Source organism: Alligator mississippiensis, chromosome 15 (assembly GCF_030867095.1).
Source record: "Alligator mississippiensis isolate rAllMis1 chromosome 15, rAllMis1, whole genome shotgun sequence".
Lineage (NCBI taxonomy): Eukaryota > Metazoa > Chordata > Crocodylia > Alligatoridae > Alligator > Alligator mississippiensis.
This window is the reverse complement of record NC_081838.1, coordinates 10,552,531-10,576,190: the sequence shown is the minus strand read 5'-3', so window position 1 is coordinate 10,576,190 and position 23,660 is coordinate 10,552,531. Positions and strand designations below refer to the sequence as shown.

Below are 23,660 nucleotides of genomic sequence, written 5' to 3'. Positions count from 1 at the left end.
AAAACACGTGGGAATTTACTGGTTACCTAAAATGATCACTGGGATCCAGAGATGATGTTTCATGTTTCCCACCAGGTCCTGAATAAAGGAAAGATTATTCAGGCTGGAAGACAAGACAGGCAGGCTGGGCAAGATGTTGTGGTCATGTCCCTGCCCATTACACCAGACCTCCTTCCTTCTTTCCGCCTCGTGGCTTACTACCATGTGGGGCAGAAGGAGGTTGTGGTTGACTCAGTCTGGGTAGACATCAAGGACACCTGCATGGGAATGGTGGGTTGAGCCTTGCTCTATGTTATCAGTGCTTAGATAACATGAGGAATTCTGCTTGAGAGAGGAGAGCTGGTTTCCAGGCAAAGAAATGGCTTTGAAAGTGGAGTCGGGACTTGCAAAAAGCTGTCCTTGCAGAGGGCCAGGGTGAAGCAGCTAGTGCTCCACACATCACCACCCCAACCTGCCCTGCTCTAACTCTCTCACGTGGAAAGCATTGAGAGAGCATCGTGCAGAATAATAGGATCATAGGAAAGTAAGATAATCTAGTCCAGCTCCCTGCTTAAGGCAGGATCATCCCTGACTAAACCATCCCAGCCAAATGTCTGTCCAAGCGACTCTTGAAAGTGTTCAGGGATGGAGATTCCACAGTTTCTCTAGGTAGCTTGCTCTAGTGCTTGACCACCCTCATAGCCAGAAACTTCCTCCTAATTTCCAACTTAAATTTTCTCTGATGAAGCTTGAGGCTGTTGCTCCTAGTCCTGTCTCCCATGACCACAGATAAAAGCTTGTTTTGGGCACCAGCTGAGTGCCAGCCAGCCAAGTAATCCTGAGGCAGGCTGAGTACTACATGCTGCCCGTAGGTGGTGGGGATATCCACCTGGAATTGTCTAGAGATGCAGATGCCTGGTGTTTCTACCAGTGTGCCTTAATTGCAGCATCATGCGCCAGGGTATTTCATGTGTCACCTTCATACTGAATTGGAGCGGCCTTCCCCGGTGCACACACTGCATGGCGTCTTCTCCACACATGGACTTGTGTAAAGGCAAATGACACTGGTGAATGCATCATGCCTTTGCACCCCATGGGGCACAGCGGCCCCCAACACTTCTCTAAAAGAAGTAGGTCTCAAGCAACTGGCTGCAGAAAGCCAGAGCTCAGCAGCTGGTGCCTATTTCTGCATGGGCTTAACCAAAACTGTGCAGCCCAACGCTCTGAGCTCTAGGAGAAATCCAGCCCCTGAGCCTTTTTCTTTAAGGGGACCAGCCGAACTGGGCCGATCTCAAGTCTGTAGATTTGCCCATCCTCATTCTGACATCTCTGCATGGCAGCAGCAGGACACCAAAAACACTGCAGTCAGCTGGGAGTGCAGGGAAGAGAAGCGGGACTAGATCTGGAAACATATTGAAGTACCAGTGATTAGTAATGCCCTTGAGGATTATTGTTACTAGGGGGCCCAGGCATGGGCACCCATTGAAAGCCCACAAATACATAAAGCTCTGGCCCACGGTCTCCCTTCTTTTAGCCACCTCTAAGTGCAGCACCACCATGCATGGCTGCAGATGCCCCCTCCCTGCACCATTGCCTCTGCTCCCCAGCACTAGCAGCAGCCAAGGCCTGAGCTGCAATACTTGCCCCTTGCCCCGGCTCAAAGACCGAGGTGGCATGGCTAAGCTGCGAGGGCACTGGGCGAGGGGCCAGGAGTCTGGCAGCCCCTGCTCAGCAGTGCCGTGGTCTTGTGGCAGAGGCCCCATGATGCTGGCGGGTCACACGAGCCTCTCTGCATCCCAGTTCCTTGCATCTGAAGTGCCCTGCCGAGCCCTGGCAGAGCGCAGAGAGCAGCGGGGCCTGTGCGTGCGCGGCTCACTGGGCCGCCCTGGCCGAGTGTGAGGGCAACCTCAGGAGCCAATGGGCTCTCAGAACTCAAATGACCTGTGAGGAGGCAGAGGCTGAGGATTGGCTGAGAGGGCTCTGATGTCATAATGGTGACATAATGGTAACACTATGACATCAGAGCCCTCTCAGCCAATCCTCAGCCTCTGTCTCCACATAAGCCATTTGTGTTTTAAGAGCCAGGTGTCCCCCAGGGGGAGGCAGGCCGAGGCAGCCAGTGTGCGGAGGGTGCGAGGTAGACCCATTACAGGGACAGATCCTGTTCCCAGGGGAGCTGGAGCTGGGAGACCCACTGGGCCGCGCGGGACCAGCACTGCAGGGAGAAGGAGCCATCCCCTGGGGAAGGGAGCAGCAGGGGCCAGAGAAGAGCGATGGGGCTGGAGGGAGCTGGGGCAGAGGACCTGGAGCTGGAAGGATGGTGGGACTGGAGCCTGGAGCAGATGCTGGGGAAGGAGTGGATGCAAACAGGGCTCTTGCTCAATGACCTGAGGTGCTGAGCACCCTCAGACCCACGGGTTTGCTCAGGGCAGGGGCAGGCAATTATTTTGGGTGGAGGGCCACTTAACGAGTTTTGGTGAGCCATGGGTAGCCCCGCCCCTTGGCAGTTGCCCCGCCCCCTTGTCCCTATTGTGGGAGCAGAAGTCCCACTCCTAACCCCTGACCTTTGCCACCAGAAGTTCCTCCCCTTGCCCCCCCGCTCCCTATACTCCTTTTGCAGTGGGGAAGGGGGGTTGCCGTCTTGGAACCAGAAAAAAACCAGATCATACACTAGAAGTCAAACACCGACTAGAACATGTTTTAATTTTATTCCAAAAAATATTTTTGTCCTTGTTTGCATTCGCATACTGTATATAGAGGTGATTGCATAAGAACTCAAAAATAAATTCTTAGTTTTGTATATTGTGTGGTATGTGTATGTGTGGTGTAGGTGTATGGTGGGTGTGGGTGCAGGTGTATATGGGGTGTGTGTGTGCATGCCTGTATGGTAGGTGTGCGCATGTATGGTGGGTGTGTGTGTATGCATGTATGGTGGGTGTGTGCATGTATGTGGTGTAGTTTGTGAGGTGTGAGTGGTGGGTGTGTATGGGGGTGTGATTGTGCATCTCCCCATGTTATAGAAGAGTCCCAACATCTCAGCTCTACGCAGCAGGAGAATCGCTTTCTCAATAGGTGACTCCTGCTTAAAGCAATTGTAGACGCACATGAACAGACTAAAACCAACTGCTGATGAGGGAGGATGGTCTTGTAATAAAAGCAATGAACAAGGATTTGGGGTTGGGTTTCCGATCTCTCACCAGTTGCCTGTACAACCTTAGGAAAGCACTGCCTCTCAGCTCCCCACTGAAGTTCACTTAGGATGGGGAGATGCTCAGACCTTGTACAGCGAGGGGGGCCACGGAAGCAATGACAGAGGTTGCTTGTATTTCACCCATGGTATAAGTGCACAGGAACGGAACAAATCCAGAGCTGGGCAAATGTACTAGCAGCTTGTGTTCATCGTTCCCTAAGCCGCACCTGCACTATGCCATTCCCAAAACAGCTGCCTGTCTAGCAGTGTGCCCAAACCCTCCGAGCAAAAAATGGTGTAACTGAGCCCTTCCTTAAATGCAAGCTTTTATCTACATTATGAAGTTCATGACAAGGCACTTGCCCTCTGGTCAGCTTTGATTTTGCATTTTAACAATGTCACTTAGCTTGGCCTATGGATGCCTTGACTTGCCTCCCAGGGGATCCTGCCCACCAGTTCCCTAACTTTGTTGCAGAACTTTTCTGAAGACAAGTGTCTTTATTCTGCTGCTCCCCTTCCTCCCTCCCCTCGGGATCTTGAATGCTTATCATTTTGTGGTCGCTGTCACCCACGTTACCTTCCAGCTTCACATTCTCAACCCATTCCTCCCAGTTTGGGAGCAGTAAGTCAAGAAGAGCTTCCCCCCAGTTGGCCTCTCTACCCAGAATCTGCTGGGCTGCTGGTGCCCTGATGTGTTTCCCTCCCAGCAGATGCCCAAGTAATTAGAGATCCCCACTAGAGCCAGGTCCTATGATTTGGAAGTTTCCATGAATTGTTTAAAGGCTCTGTCCACCTCTTCCTCCTGGTTTGGGGGCTTGTAGCCAACATCCACCATGACAACCCAGCTGCTTCTCTCCTTTCTCCTCTGCTGCTTTTAGGCTGCCTGGAGTTAAGCAGCTACCAGGAGAGCTCAGAGCAGGGCTCTTCTCTGTTCGCTTGCTTGATCATTTGCTTTGTTGCACAAGCCTCCACGCTCTGCAAAGCCTCTGAAAGATGAGAGGCAGCCAAGGGGGGAAGGCTGGAAGAACCGCTGGAAGACAGTTAAGTGCTAACTTATTTAACTTGCTTTGTGTGTTTGCATCGCTAACAAGCCTGGGGTGGCCTCTGGGTATTATCCACTAGCCTGACTGCAGCAGAGGCAAGGGCCCTGAACAGTGAGTCCTTGGCCAAAGCCAGCAGCAAAAGTAAAACCGGTCAGCTCAACTAGCTTGACCAAACGTATCCTGCTGCGATCTGCCCAGACTCTGCCCATAGCAGCCTACAGAGGCCACAAAAGCCCTGAAAGCAGTGCCATTACTTGTTTTGTATGTCCAGCTTTCCCATGTATGCTGCCTTGCTTCTGTAGGCTAAAAGCAGTCGGCTTTCCAGGGTGTCCCAGGGGGACACAGAGGTCCCAGAACCCCCTCTTATGGTGGGACCCGAGGCTGGGGTGAGCTCCCAGAAGAATAAAAACAAAAGCCCTAAGAACGGGGCTTACTTACCTTCAACAGGAAAAGCTGCACCACACCGAGAAAAGCCGCTGACACGGTTCATCAGCCACTGTTATTTGCAGCTGGGAGCGGCACCAGCAGATGACGACATCATCAAAAACCACTGCCCAGTGGATTTAAAAGCCGGTGGTGGGGAAACAGCAGGGGTAACAGCTAAGCTTGGGACAGGAGACAAAGCTGCTTCCCGGGCTACTGGGTTGCAGAAGCAGCAGGGGACTGGATGGGGACTCACCAGAGGGGTCCCAGCTCCCCTGAAGGATAAATGCCCAGCTTGGCAGGGCAGCTGGGCCAAGGAGGACGGCATTGAGGGATCCCAATGACCACAGATGCTGGAGCTGTGAGTGGAGCAGGCTGAAGCCCGAACTCCTGCTGTTCCTTTTCTTTTCTTTGTTTTTCTGTTTTCTGTTAGTACCCTGAAGGGCACCAGAGCTGAACCAGGGAAGGCATCCCCAATTGACCCACAGAGTCAAGAAGAGGCGTGGAGGCAGCCCCATCTAACGTGATGTCCCAAAGATAAGGCTCAAGCAGACATTGGGACAAGACCGGTCCCACACCCGTAGACATCTGGGACAAAGAAAAACACTGAGGGTCGGGCGAAAGGGGGCAAAAGCAGGAGCTAACATCAAAGAGACAAGCTGGCGATCCATCACCTGGTCTTCCTGAAGGCTGGCATATGGCTGGGGTGTAGGGGAGGTGGTGCCCCAAGAACACCCGCAAGGGGCAGCGCCTGGTCCACGAGTTGCTGCAAGGGAGAGTCCCACTATTGAAAGGAAGATCAAGTCATGGCAGGTGAGTGTCGGGGCCTCCCTCGGGATTGAACGCAGCCCAACACCCAAGTCTCGGGGATATGCCCTGAGGCCTGAACTGGGCATGCGCTCTAAGGCTGCTAGAGAGCACCTATACCAAACCAGGCGGGTGCACAGGGGAAGAGGATGATTTTGTCAACCTGAAGGAAGAGTTCTAGTCCAATCCTTAAGCAGTCCTAGTCTGACTTGTAGTAAGAATCAAAGCTTTATAAAAACTGCTGTTTTTTAAACCACTCATGAGGCAGGGAGATGCAGGTTTTTGAAGAGGTGGGGAACAAGGATGAAGTGGCTCTTATGGGAGGGCACTCTTTTGAACGGGCTGGTGTGCACTATGGTGGGGAAAGTGTTTGTAGCTTGGGAAATTGCCTTTCCTTCCCCTACATCTGTAACACACTGGCAGGAAACTTACTTCTGTATTCGGGTACAGATCCTCTAATGGATCTACAATGGGCTCCACCTCCAGGGACAACCAAAGTGGCTCTTAACGGCCACCCTATGCCTGTTCTCCTACTCTGGTTTCCCCTCGCTGGCCTCCTCTCTCACCTGTCACATCCAGGCAATGTGATTCATAGGTTTGGGAGCCTGTCTTCAAGTACCTGGAGTCTGGCTTTTAGTGCCTTGCTGTGTGCTGCTCGTCATCACTTAGCAGCCATCTGCCACTATGATACTATGATCTAGTTCATCCTCACATCCTAATAGGAATAGGCCTCTTTCACTCTTGTCTTGACCTCCTGGACCTTCCAGGTTTTGGTTCCCCTCACTAAGGCTTTTGGCCCTAGCTGCCCACCGAGTCCAGGACCCTGGTAGAGCTCTGTAGGGGCCTTAGCTCCTCACAGTGCAGATCGTCTCCAAGGCACCCCCCACTTCTCTGCCCCCCTCTATTTCTGGGGACTTGGTTCAGGTGTCAGCCCCTCAGCCTCAGCTCCTCCTGTGCCTGCCTTTGGAGCACCAGCCCCTCTAGCTCTCCTCCTTCTGCCAGTCCCAGACCAGCTGTTTTTTGGGGCACCTACCCCTCCAGGCCCTTGCTTCTACCCATCTGCCCTTTGCAGGGCTTAAAACCCAGAGTGCCCTAGGCACCTTGTCATGTGGCCTCCAGTTCTTCCCAACCACCACAATCCTGTCCTCTGGTGTAACATGAACCCCAAACACCAATGGAAGCAAAACATACCACTTCTCCATCCTTGGAGATTTTTAAGACCTGACTAGACAAAGCCTTGGCTGGGAGGATCTAGTTGGAGCCGGTCCTGTTTTGAGCAGGGGGTTGGACTAGATGTGACCTCCTGAGCTCCCTTCCCACCCTCATTTGCTATGATCTTTTCATATGCCACAACCTACAAAACTCCTTCTGCTGTGAGGGCTTAAGCCTTGATCCCTAGGATCAGGCTTATATGGCCCCAGGATCAGGTTTATATGGCCCTTGCTTCTTTCCCTTCTGGTCACCTGACTTGCCTTGCTGTTAATAGGGCCCAGGTGCTGCTAATTCCCTACTGTTCTACTGGTAGCAGGTGCAGGTAGCATGGCTCTTTGCAGCTGGTTTCCTTGCAAGCCCCAATTGCTCCAAGTAATAGGGGAAGGGGTCCCCTGCTAACAGGTTCCAAATGCTCCAAGTGGGAAAGTTAAGACTGAAAATATTTCCCCTGATTTCTTCTATACTTTCGTCCTTTGGAGGCTTTTATGGAGGGGGAACTCCAAACTGTCCCTGGCGCTGCTACTGACTTGCTGTGTGACCATGTACAAATTTAAATCCAAGCTTTCTCAGATGATGAGTGACTTCGGTCGCCTTTAGGTGTCCCAATTTCCAAATGCCTTAGCAGAGCTCAAGTTAGAAGACAGAGGCTCAGTATCTCCTGGCAAACCAGACTCCTCCTCAGTACCCCAGGTTGGCATGAAGAAATGGAGGCCTAAAATCACTAGTTGCTCCTGAAAGTCCAGGCCAAGACTTTTTTTCAATAGCTCTGGTGTTCCTAAGAGGAACCCAAGGAAATCATTGCTTTATTAAGTGCTTTTCATTTTTGGCTGAAGACCTTAGGGAGTATCATGGCCTTGGCTGAACTAGACTTCAGCTACAGGAGTGTATACAAAGGGAGTATTTCAGCTGGGAGGAATCCCCATGATGTTCTGCAGAACTCAAGGCTTTAACAAACTGAAAAGCAGTAGACATATTTTTCTGCAACCTTTCTTAACTCATTTCTTTTAGGGTTTGTCCCTATAAACCCAGGAATGTAGGACTGTACAGCTGCAGCACAGCTTTCAGGCCTGTTTTCACCATTTGCGATAGGAAAATGTGAAGAACCACAAGAAGCGAAAGGCAGATTATATATCTATTCCCAGTGTTTAAAACTGCATTAACTGGAGGCTACGGGCACTCACTTGATCATAGCGAGAAAGGAAATATGGATAGACCTACATTTCCAAGATGCTGAACGATATATTAAAATCCATCCCTAAGGAGAGAGCTTGCTTGATGCTGCCGTTGTAACAACTGCCTGCTCCAGGCTGGGGCAGCACCAGCGAGAGGGATGGGACTCCCTTTATGACACGTCCTTTAGCAACAATGGGATCCTGGAGACAGTCCCAACCATCGTGCCCCTGCCAGGTCCCACTTCTCTGCCTGTCTAGCAATGGTGGCAGCTGTTTCTTTCTGCAGGGCTGTCTGCAGAAGCCAACTTCTCAGAAGCCAAATTTTCTTCAGAGGGGAGGAAATTTTCTAACTCAGGAGAAGTTTGGGAAGAGAGGAGAGATCAGCTGCACCTCCTTGGGGTAGGTGGAAAGGAGGCAAAGATGCTTGATGAGATGTACAAGGAGATACTGGAAAATGGTTAGATCTTCCTCCTAATGCTGTGGAAACTATCTCTTCATGGTAAGGTCCCACTGGGTCTGATCTAAAGAATTTAACTGGCCTGAACGTTAAACTAAGAATGGGTGAGTGAGCCCTTGGCCTTCCCTGTGTATACAGGGTCTCCATGAAGTCCTTGTGCACTTTTAAACTTTAATAACTTGCGTTGTAGGTATGATGGAAACAATCTGTGAATGGCATTTAGAGCAAATTTATTAAAACTTTTAGGACAACTAGAGTATACAATGCTAGACTTCACAAGTAATAATGAATTTATTCTTAAATAAGATGGAGCTCCGTGCCACTATGCTCTGAATGTACAACAGTTCCTAAATGATGTTTTCCAAGAAAAGTGGATAGGCAGAGGTGGACCAATTGCTTGGCCATCTTGTTCACCTGACCTGTCGCCATTGGACTTCTTTTTATGGGGACATGTTAAAAGCGTAGTTTACTTGTCAAAACCATGTTGTTTGGTGGAACGTAGGGCTAGGATCACCAATGCAGTTAGTGCAGTAACTCAGGAGCAACTGGGAAATGTTTTCAAGGAGTTGGAAGATTGGATTGAGCACTGTATCATGATGGATGGTGGTTATGTTAAAGTCTAGCATGGTATACTCTAGTTGTCCTAAACCTTTAATAAACTTTCTTTTAAATGTCCTTTACAGATTGTTTCTATCATACCTACAACCTAGGTTTTATTAAAGTTTTTAAAAGTGCACAAGGACTTTATGAAGACCCTGTATAGTGGAAACCCAGAGATCCTGCCACCTTAGTCCCTTTAGTGGTTTAAGGCAGAGAAGCTGCAGCGAGGACTCCTGGGTTCTGTTCCTAAATCTTCCATCCACCTCCTGTGCAGCTTTTGGAGAAAAGTCACTGGATTTCTGTTTGAAATCTCCAGGTGTATCTTGTGAATTGTGTGAGGGGTTTGCATAGCTAGCAGCACTGCTATTGAGCAGCACCCTAGTTACCAAGCACTAGTCTAGATTATGCCTTTAGCAGCAGCAGCAACAAGTGCAAATGAGAAAGTGGCCCACTCGTCCACTGCTGTGTCCATCCACTGTCTCTCGTTGCCAGAATGGCAGGAGAGGGAACGTCTAGGAAACTGGTGGATGGAGCAGTTAGCTGTGTCAGTCTGTAGTTGGGAGAAGGCAGGGGAGAGGGGCATCTTTGCTGTCTCTGATTCAGTTTGTCTATATGGTACCTTCAAAGTGGCAGAAGGATGAAGGTGCTGTGTTGCTGGACATGTCAGTCCCCAGGGCTGGTGCGCACAGTTGGATATATGCCACTTGAACTAGAGAGAGGCAAGACTTTTTGGTGATTTATTTTTTAAGGATTGGTGATATAGTTTGGAGAGCTGTTGGGCAAGGTACGGGCATGAGGTCCCCTTTCTCAGTCCACAAAGTTGTCCAACAGCTCTCCCAGCTCCACAGCTGGTTCAATGTCGCAGGTTATCACATTAAAAGCCTTGGCCCTTGCCATTTCCTGGACCATCATGGCTACAACCTCACTCCAACCCTACTTTAACTCTACTTATTTGCAAATGGTACCATCTATCCAGTCGATGCAGCACCTGAGTTGTGACTGCATTTGGCACGTGGCAAAGATCTCTTCTGCTGGTAGAGCTTTCAAGGCGTATTATTAGGCACCTTTCTATCAATACAGCTGTTGTCCATGCTAGAGATTGCACTGATTCAACCGGGGGGGGATTGCACTCAGTGAAATACCGAGTCGTGTCAAAAAAACCCACTTGCAAACCAAGTGTAATCCTGTCTTGTGCTCTATTGGGTTTTGTATGTGAAATTCCAGCAGGGTCCATAGTTGCACTGGTGTAAACCCAGTGGAGAATTCAACCCTGAATCTCTAGAGGAGTTGCAGTATTAAAGTTATGACTACTTGAGGTTATTGGGCCCAGCTCGCACTGCATGGAAGAGGGGAGGATCTCTCTACAGCCCTAGTTTTGCTTCCGGGTTACCTGAAACTCCTTCCATCATCCAGTGGATGTGTTCTTCCCCACTCACCCCCCGCAACATCTGTGTAATATTGCTGTTTGTTAGTCAGCTGCTGAATCTCAGGCTTTCTGTAGAGCTTTGAGATCCTTCTCAATGAAGATTTTAAATGGGTAGGCTGCTGTTACTAATTAAGTGGGCAGGATGACATCACAGGGTTTTATGTGGCTTCTTTATTCATGTTTGTAGGCAGACAAGGTTTTTATGGGTAAATGCAGTATCTTTTATTAGACCAACTAAATAGTTGGGAAAATTTGTTCTTTGCAAGCTTTTGGGCACAAACACCCATCTTCAGGCATGGGGAGAATCTGCTGGTGTAATGTGTATAGAATAGAAGCTAATATGCAAAATGCAGGTCTGTGAAAATGCAAATGCATGGCAGTAAGCATCAGAAGCTATGGGAGACAATAGGTGAGAGACAGGTAGGTGGGGCAGGGGAAGGGGGGAATATTCAACCAGTGATAGATTGTAGCTGGAAAAATACAGACAAGTTACCTGGCATTATCACGTGGCAGCCAGGTGCCATAAATCCAATGTCTATATTTAGTCCATGATTTTTTGTATCCAGTAGAGTTATGAAGTGAAGTTCGTAGGCTCGTCTATGAAAGGTGTTCTGTAAATTCCCTTTGACGATTAGAACTGAGAGATTGGAGAGCGTGGTCATCTTGTGAGAAGTGTGCACCCCCACACAGCTCATTGGGTATTTTTGTCTTTGATCTATTTTTTTGGTGTGCATTCATTCTGGTACACGGTTATTGTTTGGTTTCTCCTACATATTTTCCATCGGGGCATTTGGTGCACTGGATGAGCTTCATTACATTTCTGGAAGTGCAGGTGTAAGATCCAGGAATGGTGATGGTTTTGTCATGGGGTGTAGCTATCGTGGGGGTGGTGGAGATGTGTTGGCAGGCTTTAATATTTCTTGTCCTGGCATGGTCTGGATCCATTCAGTGTGCTTTGGGCCAGAGGAAGTTTGCTTCTTGTGATGAGGTTGGCAAGGTTTGGTGCTTGTTCAAAGGCTAGGATGGGTGGTTCTGGAAAGATCTCTTTCAAGATTTGGGTCTTCTAGTATGGGTTGCAATTTTTTGAGAATTTTCTGTATAGGTTCTGGGGAAGGATGGTATGTCATAACTAATAATGCACGATTTGTGGAGATTTTCTTTTTTTGTATTGCAGCAATTCTTTACGTGGTATCCGGGTGGCTCTTTCAAAAGTGCAATCTATCTCTGGAGGAGTGTCCTTGTTGAGTGAAAACCCTCTTGAGGTGTGCAAGGTGACGGTCCCGGGTATTCTCCTCAGTGCAAATTCGGTGGTATCGGAGAGCTTGGCTGTATATCACAGCTTCCTTTGTGTATTTAGGGTGATTGCTGGTTCTGTGTATGTATATATGTTGGTCCATTGGTTTCTTGTGTATGGTGGTTTGTATTTTACCATTCTGGATATTGATCGTAGTGTCTAAAAAGGAAATGTTGCTGTTGGAGTATTCAAGAGACAGTCTGATGGAGGGATGATGATTATTGAATTTGTGATGCAAGTCGATCAGAAACTGCAGCTTTTCAGTCCAAATAATGAAGAATTCATCTATATATCTTGGGTATAGCATGGGTTTGGTGCTCTGAGCTTTGCCAAGGAAAGTGTTCCAGGGGTGCAAAACAGAATTAATCTCCCCATAGCTATTGTTTTAGGGCTGCAGTGTTCATGGGCCTTGTCCTTGTGTCCTGTGACTTGATTTCCAAGTGGAGTCCCAGTCATTGCCCTGAACTTGATGACTATATCTCCAAGAGCTCTTGGACAACTGAGGGAGTGCAAGATTGGTGAGTTGAAAAGAGTAGAGGATGGACTCCCATATACAATCAGCAACAGTCTGTGAAATCCACACTCAAGTAGATTGGCGTTCTGTGCATCCAGGATGAAAAAGTGAACAGGAACTTTTCCAGAGTTCCTGCCGGCTATTGACAGCACCGGGACGCTGGCCAACGCACTATTGAATGCGAGTTGGTTACATTCCCAGGAGTGCTTCTTTCAAGCCAGCCCCAGAGAAGGTTACTGTGAGCAGTTCAGCTGGCTCCTTCAGACTGCCAGACCTGTCCTGGGGTGGATCTAGGTTGCTTGCACCTCACTTTGTCATCGTGCAGGTGCTGCACAGCCCTCTCAGCCCACCAGCTCATCAGGTGGGTCCTGCAGAAGCATGACTTTTGCATGGCTCTGAAACCCAGGGTGAGCACTGCTGCTGCTCACGCCTTCCCCCTGCCCCCTAGTTTGGCAGCAAGGGCAAAGATATGAAAGTGTTCACCTCTGGATCCACCTGTGAGCTGTCCGACCACCTGGGTTTGTTTAAGTGTTAGACACTTACAGTCTGTGATGCAAAATGCTGCAAGCAGGAAAGCCCTGCACGTTTCAGCACTCTTTACTGGGGGGCTTTTGAACTTCTGCTCTGCATCCTGCTGCTGCTGCCAATCATGGGATAGTTGCAGGTCCTTCCTCTCCCTCCTTTCTGACTAACTTCTGCTGTGAGGCTGACAGAGCAGTGCCTGTCAGTCCTGGCTGCAAGGCAGCTGGGGATCTACCTGGAGTGAGCAATGAGTCTTGCATTGCACTCTTGTTACTTTGTCCTCCCATCCTGCTTATCACACGCATTGCATTTAAACTTGGCAGCTTCCTTAAGTTCAGCACCGTGTTGGAGATGGGTACAGGGAGACGGCTCCTGAAGCAAAAGGCTTACCCAAGTCATGTGGATGGGAGAGGTGTTCTCCCTTTTTGACAGATGGGAATGGAGTCATGGAAAGACCAAGGCCTCGTCTGCACTAGAAAGCCTTTGCTCTTGTTGCTGCACTGACAAAACCCTCTGAATGTAGATGCCGTTGTGCTGGCCAAAAATCTCCTTTTGCAAGAAGGATTTTGCCAGGGTCACTGTGGTAAAGCTGCTTGTAATACTGGCGGCCAGAACTGGGAGGATGCTGCCCCAGTATGACACTGCTGTGGGCTTATATGGAGCACCATTAACAATTTACTGGGATCAGGGGCAGCTTTTTTTTTTTGTCCATCTGTGGCTGTTCTGGCATTTGGTAGCTACGTGATAAGCTCTGTTTTGTGGCTTGTCTAGGACATGAGGTAGCTTGAAGCTCTGTTATAAGACGCATTGCCCCACAAACCAACATGGTCAGCTGGACAAAACTTTCTAATGTACTCTGCCCCTGGGCTCAGATCCTCAAATGTCGTTAGAGCTGTAGTTCCCACTGCAATCGGAGTTCATGCATAGCGGTTTTGTAGGGTCTGGCCTCAAGTGACTTGCCTGGGAACACAGAAGAAGTCTGTGACACAGTCTGAAGCGGATCTGCCAAGTCCCCGACCAGTGTGTTTTTTCCTGAGTTCTGCCTACCGTGTCTTGTTATACGCTCTCTGGGCCGTGAGCCTTCGCAAAGGATGAACGTGAATGAAACAGAGCTTTGTACCAGGATTTTTGAGCAGCAACAGCAGCAGGGTTTTGTTTTACAAGTAGGAAGTGTTGCCTTTTCAGTTGTCTGTGGAGTCACCCGTGTTGCCAGTTGGCATTGCAGAGGCCTGAGATTTCAAGCCTGGGTAACTTCCCAAAAGCCCCACTGAACAATTTCAAGAGGAACTAGTTTTGGACAGAACGCTGCCCAGTCCCGTGACCAGAACTCTGTTTCCAAGGTAGGTACATCTGCCTCCCCTCCAGTTTGCTGAGCTGCTCATTAAGCTCAGCTTTCAGTTTGCTGCAGATGCATTAAGGTTTAACCCCTTGTAGGCAGAGCTGTTAAGGGAGACCATCTCCCTGTGTCTGGGAGTATTAAGCAGAGCGCTGAGAGAAGGTCTGCAGTTTTCTGGCATGTGTGCTGCATGGGAGACAGTCTCCATGAGTCCAGTCCCCTATAGACCTGTCAGCCCCCTATACAGTCCTGCCCCCCACCCCTTACAGATTTGCTAATTGGATTCTGCACTACCACAGCACTCATTTGGCATCAGTTATTTTTAAACTGAATGATCTCGTGACAGCCTTTGGATGTTTCAGTTCAGTTTTACTTGGTAACACAACCACAACTTGGAGCTGTTCTTGCATCACATAAATCCTGCTTGTTCCTTCTAGTAAGGCCTCTGGTATATAACTTGTATAGACCACTAGACAAGGAGGAAGTTCTGGATGAGGCTTTCTTCAAACAGCTAGCAGAAGACTCCCGATCATAGGCCCTGGTTCTTATGGGGGACTTCAATCACCCTGACATCTGCTGGGAGGGCAATACAGCAGTGTGCAGGCAATCCAGGTAGGTTTTGGAGAGTATTGGGGACAACTTTCTGGTGCAAATGCTGGAGCGGGCACCTAGGGGCCATGCTTTTCTTGACCTGCTGCTCACAAACAGGGAAGAATTGGTGGGAATGTAGGAGTGGATGACAACTTGGGCAGCAGTGATCATGAAATGTGTGAGTTCAGGATCCTGAGGAAAGGAAAGAAGGATGGAGAGCAGCAGAGTAAGGACTTTGCACTTCGGAAAAGCAGACTTCGACTCACTCAGGGAGCTCACGGGTGGGCTTCTCTGGGAAGCCAGACTGAGGGAGAGGAGTCCAGGAGAGCTGGCTGTACTTTAAAGAAGCCTGACCTGAGAGTGCAGGAACAAACCATCCCGATGTGCAGGAAGACTAGTAAGTATGGCAGAAGACCAGCTTGCTTAGCAGGGAACTCTTCAGTCAACTACATCACAAAAAAGAAGCTTATAAGAAGTTGGACAAATAACTGGGGAAGAATATAAGAGCATTGCTTGGGCATGCAGGCATGAAGTCAGGAAGGCCAAAGCACAATTGGAGTTGCAGCTAGCAAGGGATGGGGAGGGTAACAAGAAGGGTTTCTACAACTATCTCAGTAGCAAGAGGAGGACCAGGGAAAGTGTGGGGCCCTTACTGGATCGGGGAGGCAACCTTGTGGCAGAGGATGCAGAAAATGCTGAAGTGCTTGATGCCTTTTGCCTCAGTCTTCACAGGCAAGGTCAGCTCCCAGACTACTGCCCTGGGCAGCACAGTTTGGGGAGGAGGTGAGCAGCCCTCAGTGGTGAAAGAAGAGGTTAGGGAATACTTATAAAAGCTGGACAGTACAAGTCCATGGGGCTGGCTTGGGATGTACCCAAGGGTGCTGAGGGAGTTGGCTGATGTGATTGCAGAGCCATTGGCCCTTATCTTGGAAAACTCATGGCAATCAGGAGAGGTCCTGGATGATTGGAAAAGGACAAACATCATGCCCATATTTAAGAAAGGGAAGAAGGTGGATCCAGGGAATTAGAGATCAGTCAGCTTTACCTCAGTCCCTGGAAAAATCATGGAGCAGGTCCTCAAGAAATCCATTTCTAAGCACTTGGAGGAGAAGAAGGTGATTAGGAACAGTCGGCATGGATTCACCAGGGGCAAGTCATGCCTGACCAACCTGATTGCCTTCTTTGAGATGACTGGCTCTTTGAATGTGGGGAGACTGGTGGATATGGAGTACCTTGGGGTTTTGGGGGGTTTTTTTAAGCAAGAATTTGATACGGTCTCCCACGGCGTTCTCGCAGGCAAGCTAAGGAAACATGGGCTGAATGAATGGACTGTAAGGTGGAGAGAGAACTGGCTGGAGCATCGGGCTCTGAGAGTAGTAATCAATGGCTTGATGTCTAGTTGGCAGCTGGGATCAAGTGCAGTGCCACAGGGGTCGATCCTGGGGCTGGCTCTGTTCAAGATCTTCATTTAATGACCTGGAAGATGGCACAGATCGCACCCTCAGGAAGTCTGCAGATGATACCAAGCTGGGGGGAGTAGTAAAAACACTGGAGGGTAGGGCCAGGATTCAGAGTGACTTCAACAAATTAGAGGACTGGGCCAAAAGACATCTCCTGAGGTTCAACAAGGACAAGTGCAAAGTCCTGCACTTAGGATGGAGCAATCCCATGCACCGGTGCAGGCTGGGGGCTGACTGGCTGGGCAGCAGCTCTGCAGAAAAGGACCTGGGGCTTACGGGTGAATATGAGCCAACAGTGTGCCCTTGTTGCCAAGAAGGCTAATAATGAAGTACTGGGCTGCACTGATAGGTGAGTTGCCAGTAGATCCAGGGAAGTGATTTTTTTTTCCCTCGCCCCCACCTCCCCACCTATTCAGCACTGTCCAGTTTTGGGCCCCCACTACAGGAAGGATGTGGACAAATTGCAGAGAGTCCAGTGGTGGAAAAGAAAAATGGCTTGGGTGCTGGGGCACAAGACTTATGAGGAGAGACTGAGGGAAGTGGGCTTATTTAGTCAAGAGAAGAGAAGACTGAGAGGGGATTGAACAGCAGCCTTTGGCTTCCTGAAGGTGGGTTTGAAAGAAGATGAAGCTGGACTGGTCTCAGTGGGGGCAAATGACAGAACAAGGAGCAGTAGTCTGAAGTTGCAGTCAGGGAAGTTAAAGGTAGATATTAAGAAGAATTTTCTCACTCGGAGGGTGGTGAAGCACTGGAACAGGTTACCCAGAGGCAGTGAAATCTCCATCTTTGGAGGCTTTTAAGACCTGGCTTGACAAACCTTGGCCGGGACGATGTAGTTGGGGCTGGTCCTGCTCTGAGCAGGGGGTTGGACTAGATGTGACCTCCTGGGTCCCTTCCAGCCCTCACTTGATGATTCTCTGATCCTGCTGGGACAGCCTCTGGTTTTGAGACCTGGCTCTTCTTAGTCGCTGGCTTTCCTGTGATCCCTAGTGCACTTTGATCCCCTCGGACTATTCCTTTCTCTCTGTCCTCCCCGGGACTCTTTCTGCACTACCCAGCCCTCTTAAGGCCTCTCTCTTTCTCCTCAGGCCCAGTCAGCCACCCTTGTAACAAAACCATTACAAAACTACGGTTCACCCAGTGACAACGCTCTCACCATACCATGAAACATGAAGTCATGGGGAACCAGGGAGGGAGATGTCTCTGGACCCCACTGCAAGGCCCAGACTGCCCTCTGCCCCTGGGGTGAAAAGGGCATCGAGGTGTCCTGCCTATCAGACTAGTTGCAGCCAAGACCACTTGCACTAGTGTCCACTTAGGCACTTATGGGCAATCCTATTCCACCTTGCTAGAGTCCCTGGAAAACCAATAATGAATCTCTTTTGTAATGTGCTTTCATCTGAGCTTTAAGACTGAGTCACCAGAAAAGGTGAGGAGGAGGAGACGCATCCATCTTGACCATTAAAGGCTTTCTGGGACTTGAGCAGAGTGGGATAATTTTTAGGCACCGCATTGTGGGACCCAGGGGGTCCAGAACAGGTGGAACAGCAGTGTGAGGCTATGGGTTAAATTATCAGGGGCAGATGATAGGTGCTGAAACCAAGCTATTTATTGCGGTGAATCTACATCGCAACATATGAAACCGTAATGAATCCTTTGAATCGGCAGCCTTATCTTTTCAGAAGGACTGGCCCACGCATATTCTACTAGCATCAAGCAGACTGATTGACAGGTTTAAATACAGATTAGGAACCAGATCTTCAACCTATCTGCCCACACTTGTAATCCCAGAGCTCTGGGTGATCTTGGAGACTGGTGCACAAGAGGCAGGAGAAAGGGCACTGGTATCCCTGTGACCAAAGCAAGGGCTTTGACATGGGGGAGCCATCCAAGTCTCAGAGCCCTGTTATGCAAGGTGCTGCGCAGAGGGCACAAACAGTGATGGCAGCACTGAAAGCTGCAAAGCTTGGGAACAACTCAGTCCAATTTTAGGACATAAAGAGCATTAGGAACTAAGGAACATGGGGCTGGAAGGGCCTCCTGGGCCAGTGAGTCCAGTCCCTTGCATTGGCAGGCAGCTGTGAATCCAACGACTGATCACTCCTTTACCTTCCTGCCCTCAGTTACAAGGAGGAACAGCAGCAGCTTGGCACACATCATAGCCAGGGAGACCAAGGCACTGCCAGTGTCCTGCCACTACCACAGCAGGGAAGGAGTTGGGTCACTCACGCTCAGAAGGCCGTAGGACAAGGACCGTCCCCCATGCTGCAGAACAAGGTGCACTCAAGCAGAGTGACCCTGAGCAGAAGAGCAAGGCCCTCTAGCCTGGACCCTCTGGGATCCACTTTATTGTCTTTTCATTTTTGCCCCCAACAAGCCAGAAAACACCCCTGGCCAAACCATTCCCAGAAAATGAAGGGAAGTTCCAGCCCAGCCCATGTAACCTTAACTCTGCCCCCCGGAGCTGGACTCACCCCCAGGAGTGGTTGGCGATGGTGGGGCAGTCCTGAGCTCTGAGGCAGAGACGGACGCATGAGTTTATTGAGGATCCCCCTGTTTTCTCGGGTCCCTCTGCATAATCCAAGGCTAGGCGCACACAGTAGGGGCTCCTGCCTCCCAGGGCTTATTCTTGCTCGTGCCATACCAGAGGTAGGGTTATTTCAGAGAGGAAAGACCACTCCAAGGAAAGCAGCATTGCCTCTAGCTCCTCTAAGTGTCATCAGTTTCTAGAAACTACAGGTTTTATTTCTCTCTGAATCACAGTAGAGTAAGAGTGATGTTGTAGCTGTGATGGTCCAGAAGTTAGGTGAGGGGCAAGGATTTCTTAGAGAGAAATCGATTTTTGGACCAGCTGTGTAGTTGGGATAAGGTTATACAAGCTTTCTTGCAGTTAAAAGCTATCTAACTTTATCCCAAGTATGTAGTTGATTCAATAAAAAAAAAAAAAAATCACTCTAGGAAATCCTTAGCTGAAGCATGTCGGGTCCTAGTTTCTGGGGGCTACAATAAACTAAGAGCCATTGTACAGAAGGAGCAAGGCTGATTCCCCGCATGTACAGACTGTAGCTGATCTGTATCAGCTGAATCCGCCTGCTTGAGCAAACGATGGACTGTGGGCTGAACTCCTCTTTGTGCTTATTGAATGATTGGAAAAATCCCCTTAGAGAGCGTGTCTTCGCTCCAGCTCTGGTGGGCACTGCAAAGCCTCACACTTCCCCCATTTCCTTCCTCCCTGGAGCATGGGTATAAAATCACCCCCTGTGTCCCCTCCCCAGCCAAAGGCACTCATCACCTCTCCTCGGGGTTGGCCACTCTCACCCAAATTCCCACTGGGAACACAACCCCCCCTCGGACCTGGGGGTTTCCTGCCCTCTCTGATAGCAGCAGCTTCTCCTTGCTTTGGAGGGAACCTGGCTTCCTGAGTCAGCCCTGCAGGAGGTTCGGGGGTGCCCACCCCACAGGCAGCCATGCCCCATGCTTGCCCTGCACCCCTGGGCTGGGGGCCCTGCATGCTGCTCCGTGGGCTGTTTCTGCACTGTGTGTTAGGCACTTGTTGGCTAAAGAGAAATGCCCCTGGAGCAGGGCTGGGAGCGCAGGGTGCTCCTCTCCCAGCTCGGCCATGGGGCTGGGAGGGCAGCAGTTCGGCCCCTGATGCCCAGAAGGGTCTCCTCTAGGCAGGTATAGCAGGGCTAGCGACTGTGCAGGCCAAGACACAGGCACCAAACAAAACAGAGATGTCAAGCGGCTGTGTGGTTGCTGGAGCAGGGGCTGCCTGCGCTGCTGCTTTGCAGTTTAGGCTTTGTCTGCACCTGACCAGGCTCTCTGGTCTCATGGAGGGAAGCACCAGGCAGAGTCCCTGGTTGGGAGCTCATGCCAGGCAAGTGCAAATGAGGAATTAACAATGGGGTGGGAGTGAGGGAGATGAGCAGCTGGAAGAAACCTCCATAGGGACTGGTGGATTTTCCTGCTGTGCAGTTAATCCTGCTTGCCTTTCTGACAGGCCTGCTCCATGTGTACAGAAGTGACAGCTCTGTGCAAGGGTCTGGGCTGTTATGCTGGAGATGGGACTGGCCGTTCTGACCTCAGCAGCCGTGAACCTATATGCATCCAGTGCTTGCAGCTTACAGCGATCTTGAACTTCCTTGTGCACTGCCATGCGTACAGGGTGGAGCGAACTGCAGGAGCAGGTGGGCAGAGCTGTCTCAGCAAGAGGAAGAGAGGGACGGACGTGCCCGTGCGAGTGCTGAGTTCTGCAGCCTGGGCCAGCGGCGGGTTCGCGGCACAGGGCTGTCTTCTTGTCAGGGACGCTGTCACAGTCAGGCCTCCTGCATCCTCACAGCAGCTCCACTGCCAGCCCTGTCCCTGCATGTGGCAGCCACGTGTTCTCCTGTAAAACTGTGCCACAAGGTACTCTGTGCGTGCAGACCAGCTCTGCCCTGGAGCACTGGCCTGTGCTCCCAAGCCTGGCCTGCACCTGATAATGCTCCTGGGCACGTGCTTCCAGAGTCAGGGCCCACGTGGCTCGTGAGCTCTGCCTCATCCTGCTCCTGCTCTGCCTAGCGATGTGTCCCGTGCCTCTTGCAGGTACCAAGGAGCCCCAGCTGGCTGCACCCATGCAGAGACCCAGAGGAGAGGGGAGACATCAGGTCCTTTGGGCAGCGCTGCAGAGGCCACAGTAACAGCTGGGCTGCCCCTGGAAGGAGCGGTCAACTGGTCTTGAAACTGTCAGCCACATGGGCAGATGAGCTAGCTCAATATGGAGTATCACAGATGCCCTGTGAGCCCATCACACCAGGACGTGACAGTCAGTTGTGGGGACGACGGAGCCCAGGGGCTGCAGAGAAGCAGCAAGAGACCAAACTGACTGTGTACAGGGCTCTGGTTTAGGGGTTAAGTCCCTGGCTTAGAGCCATTGATCCTCCTGCCCCAGTGTCCCAGAGCCATGGAGACCTCCAGGTGAGCCCCTGCATGGTGGGGCTGGAGCCTTTGCACCGGGGGCCGCTCTCCCCAGCCACAGCAGGGGCGCTGCCCCAGCCACATCTGAGCCACTGGGGGTGGCTGGGACACACGCATGCCTGTCACCCCATCCTTTCCCACCCCTCAGCAACAGCTGCCAAAGACACCCCCAGGGGCGCAGGGAGGCCAGTGGGGATCTGCTGGGGTCAGCTCAGCACGAGGCTCTCTCGGAGGGGAAGTGAGTGGGCTTTCTTTGTGCTCCCTCCACCTCTCGACAGAGCCCGTGCAAGGGTGGAGCTGGCCGGGCTCCTGAGCTATGAGGCTTTGTGCCAACGTCCCACCGAGGGGGTGGAGTGCTTCCCCTCTGGGTGTTTCGTTCAGGCTCCCTGCAGAGCCGGGTAGCGTCGTCCTGCAGCTCTTCTGCAAGGCGAGGAGTTCAGCTGCACTGCCTTGCTCGCACCCAGGGCAGTGATTCCCGGTGAAGGCCCAGGCTCCCTGCTGGCCCAAGCACAGTCGCTGCATCTATTGCACTCGGGGCACTCTTTCAGTCGCACGCACTCACATTTTCCAGCTATTTTCCCCAAACCCCATGGCTAGAAGTTGTCTTTAAAAAATAGTGGGTGGTGAGAGCATGTCCTTGACCTCCTGTGCCCTCCCAGCCTGGCCCCACGGGGCCTGTGCTCCAGCATGGAGCTGCCCAGTGTGCCCGCTCTGGGAGCACTGGGCATGAATTCACGCTCCCTCTCATGGTTCGGTTATTTTATTCTTCCCCTTTTCTCTGAAGGGTTGTAACATCCCAGGGATGTTGCAGCAGGGTGTCGAGGCAGCAGTGGCTCACAGCAGGCTCAGGGCCCCTGCACCCGTTCCTCTCTGGCAGGCAGCTTTGGGGGAACTGAGGGCCTCGGTCTGAAAGGCTGGAGAGCCGGAGTCCACTACTTAGAGCAGCTTGGGTGAGGAGACAGGCTTAGGCACAGCATTTCCTGGGCGTAGCCTCGCTGGAGCGTTCAGCAACGTATGCTGCTCACACAAAGGCTTTGCCAAAGCATTGGCCAGAGCAGGTCTCACCAGCAAACCTGACCGATGCATGAACACGTCACTTAAACAACACTTGGCAGGCTCACATGCCAAGACATGGGAGGGGAAGATGATGGTACAAGGTAGGATTATCCAGTACCAGGGTAATAAGGCTGGAGCGGGAACACCCAGGTCAGACGGTGCAAACAAGCCCACGGCACAGGACGGCACAAGATGCTCTAGATACAGAGGGAACACAACACGTCATTTGTTTTCATCGGTGCATAATAGGAGAATTGGAAAGCCGGGAAATGTTGTAGCAGCTTGGAGGAGCCTGCGTGGTGGTTTGCTGGACACACAAGTCCAGATGTCTTAGCTCTTGGTCTGATGCACTTGTTCGGCCAAAAGGTGTTAGGGCCGTGCTTGTAGACAATAAACCCAGCGAATCTTTGCCACCGAACCGAGCCTGTGGTCATTCTTTAAGACACGATGAGTGTTGGGATCCTTTGGCTCTGATTTTTTGGCACTGCAGTTCCTGAGACTTCAACACAGTAACACCTGATGAGGGCAACAGCAAGGACGACAGTGATAACCCCAGACTACACTGGTGACCCCGACCGCTGATTCGGTGAGTGGCAAACTGCCCTCTCGTAGGGTCACAACCTGTGATGGCAGAGAAGTAGGAGCTAAGGAATCCCCTTCTCCCCTCCTCATTATTCCTCCAGAGTTTGATGAATTGTTTGAAAAAGAGAATGGGGAAACTTGGACAGGCATTCACAAAGTGATGACAGAAGCAGCAGGTTTGAAAAATAGTAAAAGTAAGAAATGTAGGATGCTGCAGGGAAAGGGGATGGCTCTCTGGCGGCTGAAGCAGCAGTCTGCAAAGTTAGCAGAGCAGGAGAGAGAAAAAAGGAGTCCAAAGAAATAATACAGGCAGTGGAAATCTCCAGCCCTGCTGGCAGTGCAGGAAGCTGTGCAGACACATAAGTTACCAGAAGTGAACAAAAAAGTTAGAAATAGCCGCTGAAAATTTTAAACAAACTAAAGTGCCACCCCCCAGTGTAAATCTTGAAATACAACTGCACACGCCAAGTGTTTACGTAACACCTGGACTGTGGGGGCAGAAAAAGATGGAAAAAGATGGCTTTACACAATTAAAAGAAGAAACCTGGGATGATTGGGATTGGGGCATATGGACTGACCCAGACCAACCACCCCTAGATGCCACGTGGATAGGAGCTACTGCCCCACATCCACCACCATATGAAAGCCACTACGCCGTGCACCAAACCTAGAACAATATCCATAAAGACAGCTGGCCACTTCCACTTTTGCCGCTGGCTTTGGCTAAGGACCCTGGGCCCTTAGATAATACCCCGAGGTCACCCAGGGCTTGTTAGAAATGCAAAATGAGCAAACAAAGTTAAAGAAATAAATTGTCACTTAGCTCTTGGCTGTCTTCCTGTGGCTTTTCCCAGGCTTCACCTTCTGGTTGCCTCTTATCTTCCAGAGGCCTTGAAGAGCCTGCAGGCATGTGCCGGCAAAGCAAACAAAATACAAACAAGCGAGTGAACAGAGAAGCCCCACTCTCAGCCCCTCCAGTAGCTGCTTAACTCCTGGTAGCCCCAGGCTCGCAGCAGCCTGCTCCCTGCCAATGCATCCGC

At 50.7% G+C, this 23,660-nt stretch overlaps 1 long non-coding RNA gene across 2 annotated transcripts; it reads left to right on the top strand.

Moving 5' to 3' along the window:
• Nucleotides 1–4,239: 4,239 nt before the first annotated feature.
• Nucleotides 4,240–22,456, top strand: LOC132245679 (uncharacterized). 2 transcript variants are annotated; one of them, XR_009457381.1, is made up of 2 exons: nucleotides 4,240–5,448; nucleotides 20,027–22,456. It is a non-coding gene; the product is annotated as an uncharacterized LOC132245679 (long non-coding RNA). The 2 variants fall into 2 exon arrangements; XR_009457382.1 differs by lacking the exon at nucleotides 4,240–5,448 and adding an exon at nucleotides 14,120–14,587.
• Nucleotides 22,457–23,660: the final 1,204 nt, after the last annotated feature.